This window comes from Adiantum capillus-veneris, chromosome 21 (assembly GCF_014529385.1).
Source record: "Adiantum capillus-veneris isolate H3 chromosome 21, ASM1452938v2, whole genome shotgun sequence".
Classification (NCBI taxonomy): Eukaryota; Viridiplantae; Streptophyta; class Polypodiopsida; order Polypodiales; family Pteridaceae; genus Adiantum; species Adiantum capillus-veneris.
Window position 1 is genome coordinate 68,178,675 of NC_140951.1, and position 6,838 is coordinate 68,185,512.

The window sequence follows — 6,838 nt, forward strand, 5'->3', positions numbered from 1 at the left end:
GAAATTACTTCGGGATTACAAGCTGGAAACTCAATTGAGTCCCGTTACTTAATGAATGGCTCAAATCAAAATTAATGTCGGAAAGACATTTATTACAATCAATGGTTACAAAATGATGAGTGTGAGAAAAAATGTGGGTGTGATCCTCTGCTGGCTCAACACTCCCCCCTCCGCGTTCATGTCGTCCCTGACATGACTTTTATGCTTGGTCAATAAAGTCCTGTCGTCTTGAGCATCTGCAAATGTGATTCGTATCGTAGGTTGCCGATGGTTAAGGTTGGGCCGAATATTTTGCTTTCGTGGGAGAAAAAGCCGGTGTAGAAAGCTTCTTCGAATGTTTGCATGTGGAAGCTAGGCAAAAACATAATCCTTTGGTATAGGAGGTGTAACACTTTTGGAGAAGGCTGCAATGAAAGATCGTACATCATATCAGTCACTGTCGGCCGTCGATAGTAGACTCGAGTTCGTGGCTTTATCTGGCGCGAACACTTCAATGCAAGCTAAGAGAGTCCTGCAGATTTTTTTGAGCATCTGACATGAAAGGTCAGGAGAGCCAGTAAAGAGCTTGATGGTGCCCGTTAGGGTTTTCACCATGTAGGCTTTACCTATTCTCTCTAATGCCTTTGGTCCTGGCATCCTGGGATAATTAAGCCAATTTGGCTTCTTTTCTGCAATCCTGCCATGCTCTTTCCAGTTTCTGACTCTTGGCACCGGGCAGAAGGTTGCAGCCTCCCGAATCTCCTTTGGTGCCTCCACCAAGTAGATGAGGTAGGCTGGGTATTTGTTCAGCCAACCTTTCCTCCATCTAGGTTGTGAATCTACTATCTTCTTTGATTGTTCCTCCTTTGTGATGTCGCCTTCGTAAAGAGCGACATACTGCTCCTCTTCTATTCTCTTTTTTGTCTTTAGCACTTCAAATTTCATCAAAGGGAAAGGCAGGCTGGGTTGCATCCACTGTTCATGGAGCACTTTTGTGTCAAGCCCCTGACGTCTAATGGAGATTAGGAGTCTCCTCTCCCATTCCATTTTCGCCTTGGCACTCTCCTCTGCTGATTTTTCTATTTGGTCATGGAGCCTTTGTTCTTCTTCTTCAGAGATTCTTGAAGTCGAGGCCACCTCTTGAGCTGGGGCTGGATCTTCAATTGTGGTTGCCTCTCCAGTTTCTGGTAGCTCTATGGCTGCTCCACCTGATTCTTCTTGTGGTGTTTCTGTCTCTCTTCTTTGTTGCTCTTGTAGATCTTGGAGCTGTTTACGGAGGGTCTCATTCTCTGTCCGTAGTGTTTGATTTTCTAATGTGAGCCTCTCCTCTGTGGCCAATGATCCCTCCACAATGTGCAACCTTTGCACTTGCTCTAATCTCAGCTCTCTTTGTAAGCTTCGGACCTGGTCTTCCAAAGCTGGTATGATAGCTCCCTCTTGTTCGGTTCCTGCTCTGCTACTTCTAGGGGTAGTCTTGAGTCTAGTGATTGTTCTTTCTTGGAGTTCCACTCTCTCCCTTAGCTCAATGAGCTCATCCTTGGCCGCCTCCAACTCATCCTCTAGCCACTCCCTTGCTTCCTGTGCACTTGTCACTTCTCTTGAAGCCTCAGCTAGCTGGAGTATCAAGCCGTCTCTCTCGTTTTCCGCATCATAGAGTGATGCTTTATGACTTTCAGATTCAGTCATAGCATTCTCTAATTTTCTCTGCAACTCCGCTTCCCTTTGTTTGGCTGTCTCAATCTCTACTTCCTTTGCCTTGGACCTTTCTTTTATCTTGCTAAGCAGTTCATGCACCATGTGCATGTCTTTTTCATCATCATCTGTCAACTCTAAAGCTCTTTCCGCCACCACCTCCACTGGCTTTGGCTCTTCTAGTACTTTCGGTTCGTCCAGTTTCTCTTCACTTTCTTTTTTACTCTTTGTTTTTTCCTTCGTTCCTCTCCGTTCATCTTGTTTTTGTAGGGTGATCCCATAAACTGCCTCAAGGGCCTCTTCTTCGGTGTATCCTATCTCTACCATATCCTCATAATCATTTCTCTTTTGCTGAACTGAATCTATCTTCTTTTCTTTGGTCTCGGCCTCTGGCTTTTCCAAATCATCTGTGTCCACCTCTACTGTGGTCTCCTCCACAATTTTTTCCGTCTTCTTAGGGCTTGGTACATCAGTCATAGAGGGATATCTGTCCTCAGCTTCCTTGGCTTTCCCTTTGTTGGCTTGCCCATCTTTCTCTTGAGGCTTAGTAGACTCATCTACTTTCCTTTTCCCCTTGTCGTCTTTTTTCAGCTCAGCTTTTAATTGTTGTACCTTCTCTTCAGTGTATGGCTCGACAGGTTGCTGCTCCAGAATAGCCTCTGACTCCTCATAAGCTTTAATATATTGATCGTATTGATCAATATGTGGCCTGGCTGAGCTAGTTCCGACTTTAGTGGGGTCTGGCACCCACTTTTCTTCAAAGTCACCCTTTAGCTCTTTCCGCTCTAAAGTGCTCCACTAGTCTTTCCATTCTTGCCACTTTCTGACTTTTGGTTTGCTTGGGAGCAACCTTCTTCTTTACTTTCTTCTTAAGCGGCTCGTCCACATCCTCTGCAGGTTCTGAAAATACTTCTAGTTTCCGGCGTGCTCTTGTGGATGTCCTCTTGGATACTTCGGGCTGTTCTTCCTCCTCGTCGGCTTCTCTAAGCCACTCATTCTGGGAGGGAACCTTTGGCCACTGATCTTTGGCTCCAATAGCTTCATAAGCTATTCTTGTCAGAATTTCCGCTCCTCCTATGTACTTTGGCTTCTCATTGTGCATGGCAATTACTTGCTCGTGGATGTGTTGAACGTAATTCACCTCTTTTGGCATATTGCTCTTTAATGCCCATGTGATGGTGGTCGCAATGGCATGGGGTGGTGTCGTATACTTTTGCGGTCTTTTACTGCAAACATGAAGAAATTGGTTGTACAGTCGGCAAAGGGTTGCCGCTCTTAGGTCCGCCATATCTCCATAGGTTGCATTCTGCTTCTTGGGCCCATAGACCTCTATGGCCTCTCTTCTTTCCCTGACCGAGCTCCCTTTGTTGTGCAGCTTCAATGCGTCTGCAATTAGCTGTGGAGTGATCTGTACTTCTACCTTCTCTCCATCCATGGCTGTCAATGTGGCTTTTCCATCCTTCTGAATGGATGTTGCCAACTCGTACACTCTTCTTGTATCCACACCTGATGGTCTAGAGGTGAAGAAAATGTGCAAGTCTGCCCTTTCCAGGTACCTGCTGATGTCTTCTGACCTGCTATAATCTACCAATTCCTGTGGGATCATCGGTACATCCACCGCTTGTCCTTGAGGATCTCTGAAAGTCCCCTGGTAGATCTTTATTCCCTCTTTCTCCAATACTGCTTCCTCCACCCAAGTTTTGGTTGGCTTGAGGGTTTCTGCTGGAATGTCAAAGGGTTCCGCTTCTGCAATAGCATCTTTGATTGTCGGTCTTTTTCTCTTCGTTGCCGATGACTTGGTGGAATCCATGGATCCTGTAACTCCAATTTCAGAAGTTAGTGTCTTTTTAGTACTGAAAGCCGAAGTGAAGCTTTTAACTATCCAAATGACTTGAAAATTGAAACATGAGCTATTCAGGGCCTAAGGATGCAAGGTAGGTGAAAAAATATGCAAAGTGGGCTCAAAATCATGCTGGAGACATCATACGCGTATGATGTCTTTTGTGTCAAAATGACTTCATATTGGTTGTGCTTGTAGCTGATAGTGTATACATGATTATCATATGCTTGGATTTGAGTTTGGATCCCATTTGGTCAAGCTTTGGCCAATTTAGTCCAGTTTCGGCTCTTGGCAAAATTTTGAAAGGGAATTGGATTGTATGATCCAAATTGGATAAAACTTGGTGGTTCACTTTCAAATGGCATGTAGATCACTTATGTTTGGTGGTTGAAGCCCTGAGGTGCCAAAATCACATAGTGAGATATCGTACGCGTATGATGTCTTTTAGTGTATTTTTGGATCAAATTTCTCTAGAAGCTTGGATTTGGCTTTAGATAGGCTTATTCAGTGGATTTATGAAGTTTGGATAGATTTTGGGCTAAAAATGGCTCTGGAGACATCATACGCGTATGATGTCTTTTTCATCAATTTTGCATGGCATTGGTTCTGTGGACTCCCCATGTACTAGTGAAGGACTGTCTCTAGTCATATCTTGGTTTGGACTTGAGTATGTTGGATTTGGGCCAAAAATAGGCTTTAGGTGAAGGATTTTTCCTCAATTGGGCTAATGGGGTGATCCTCTTGACCAAATGGTTCCAAATTTCATATGTAGCATGTATTAAATATATATAATGGATGTATGATGACAAATGAGCAGTTTTGGCTCTGTAAGTGCAAATAGACATCATACGTGTATGATGTCTTTTGTGTCAAAATGGTGCTTTTTGGTTCCAGATAGCTTGTAGATGTGTTAATCAACAATCCTACAAAGTTTCAATGAGTTGGAGTTATTTTGACAAAATTAGGACCAAAAATCAATTTTATGGCCTACTTTGCATATTTTTTGGTTTTCCTTGGGTTTTCTAACTCCAATTCTCATGATACTTGGTTCATAGGATGTGATTAATATGTGGAATGAGGCTATGTACTCAAATGTTGAAATGGATGTGAAATTCATGCTGTGAGACATCATACGCGTATGATGTCTTTTCTTGAAATGTTGGTCTTTTTGTGCAAAGAATGCTTTGTGTTAGTGCCCTAAGCCCTGCTAACTAGTTTTCAACTCAAAAAGTCATCAGTTTAGCTAAAAAGCCCCCTTATAGGCATTTCAGTCTCCGAAGTCGTCTTTTTGCCTTGGAGTTGAATTTCTTCAACTTTTCTTCTCGAGAGTTGCATTTCCAGCTCATTGGATATGTTGTGAAGCCATCTATTTGGTTGAACTTGACTTTGGCTCCCCGTTCTCCATCTTTCTCCTTTTGGTTGCCCGAAAGCGTCTTTTTCACCATCGGTAAGTGAATCAGCTTTCCTTTGGGTTTTGCTTGCAAACATAAGTCATCCATGTATATTTGAAGCTACTTGTGAAGTTTCATTTCATTCGGTCGTCAATTTCAGCTGTTATGCCAAAATGACGCTTTGTGTGTCCGCAGCCGAAGCGGTTGTTTCGACCAACTTTTGGTGGTCCAAACCTGGAGATACTCCATGGTTGCATTGCCCTCGATGTTGTTAAGCTTCCTGAGAAGTTTTGTGTCATTTCGACAACTTTTTCCTGTTTGCCTCTTGCAGGCTCTGTTGACCTAGGGTTTTTCCAGTCGTTCTTTCTCGAGCTTTGAGTGTTAGAAACCCATCTTCTATACTAGGGTAACCCACCTATAAGTTCTTGCAAGGTTTGGTTAGGCGGTTGTGCCACTACCTAGCATTCTACCGCATTCCCCGTCTGCTCTTGTTTCTTGGTTTTGGTCAGTTTTCGCGACAAAAGTTAATGATAAGCATCAAAAGCTTATGGAAACGAGTCTACCTCTCATGTCTGGTGTCCTCTGAGCTCTCGTAGCAGTCGTAGAAGGCTGTAGAAGGTTGGATGCTCCTGTGTGCTCTTTGCTCTCTCCAAGAAGGTAATAGTGGAAATGAGCTTGAAAGTGATGTGAAAAATACTTAACTTCGGACTTCCCGGTTCACTTGTTACCAAATTTGATATGTGCTCCTATCTCGTCATGAAATGCACTTTAGGATTTGAAATTTTTCAATTTGGACTCCGTTTGACCTGTTTCTGAGAAATCTGTCCACTTTGCCAAAATTCTGTCATTTCGGGCTTTCCGCAACTTTTCCCGAATTGTACTCAATTTTTACCATGGGTTGCCCTTGTCATTAGAATCATCACCATCTATTCTTTTCTTTTTTCTGATCTCGTTTCACCTTTTTTTTTTAATTTTTCTTTTACTTTTATCAAGAAAATCATAAAAAATAAAGGAAAATAGAAAATTGAAGCCAAAAAATTTCAAACATACACGATAAATAGCTGGTAACCTTGTGTATATGAATATACACTTATTTGTGATTTTTAGACTTGGATTATCACTTTTTTCCACTTTTTAGCTCCAAAAACACTCTTATTTAATGATATTTACATGTCTAGAGACCCAAATTCATCATTTGATCTCTTCTTGTTGCAAAACAAGGTATATAAGGGCATAAATATTATCAATATCCGCAATCAAACATAAAAATTGCAAAATCATGTAAGACACTGCCCTTGTAATATAATTTTTGTTTTTTTTTTTTTTTTTTTTTTTTTTTTTTTGCTTGTAGCTGCTTTGTAGCTCCTGTATACCTGTATACCTCCCCCCCTCCTAGTCTGAGTCCTCCCGGACAACTATGAAGTGTCTGTGGGCGAAGCATTGTAGTTGTTTGGGTCAGAAGTTCCCAATGCAATTGTAGAGCGATGATACAACAGTCTTTCCAATAAAGCTGCTCTTTGTTTGATTGAAGGATTGGTGGTCGGGTTTTGGGTTGGTTTTGGCACTTCGGTAGTAGAATCAGTAGATGGATTCTTCTTTACCTTGTTGTTCTTTTTCACAATCCAAATCTGCTTCCGCTTCGCTTGTGCTTGCCACAAACTCTTTGCGACCCAAACTTGCTTTGTTCTTTGTGTTGATTTCCTCGCCTTGAAATACCTAGGAGTTTCTGTGGATTGTACTGAAGGGAGTTCCTGTTTACAAATCCTTGGGATCCAAATTTGCTTGCTATAGCTTTGTGCCATCATGAACTTCTTTGGAATCCAGATCTGTTTCACTGTCCTTGATTGTCTGGAATCACTCTGTTGTCCACCTTTGTGTTCTCTGGCACAACCTTTTTTGGTCTCCATACCAACTTTGTCCGTTTTTTCCCAAGGTT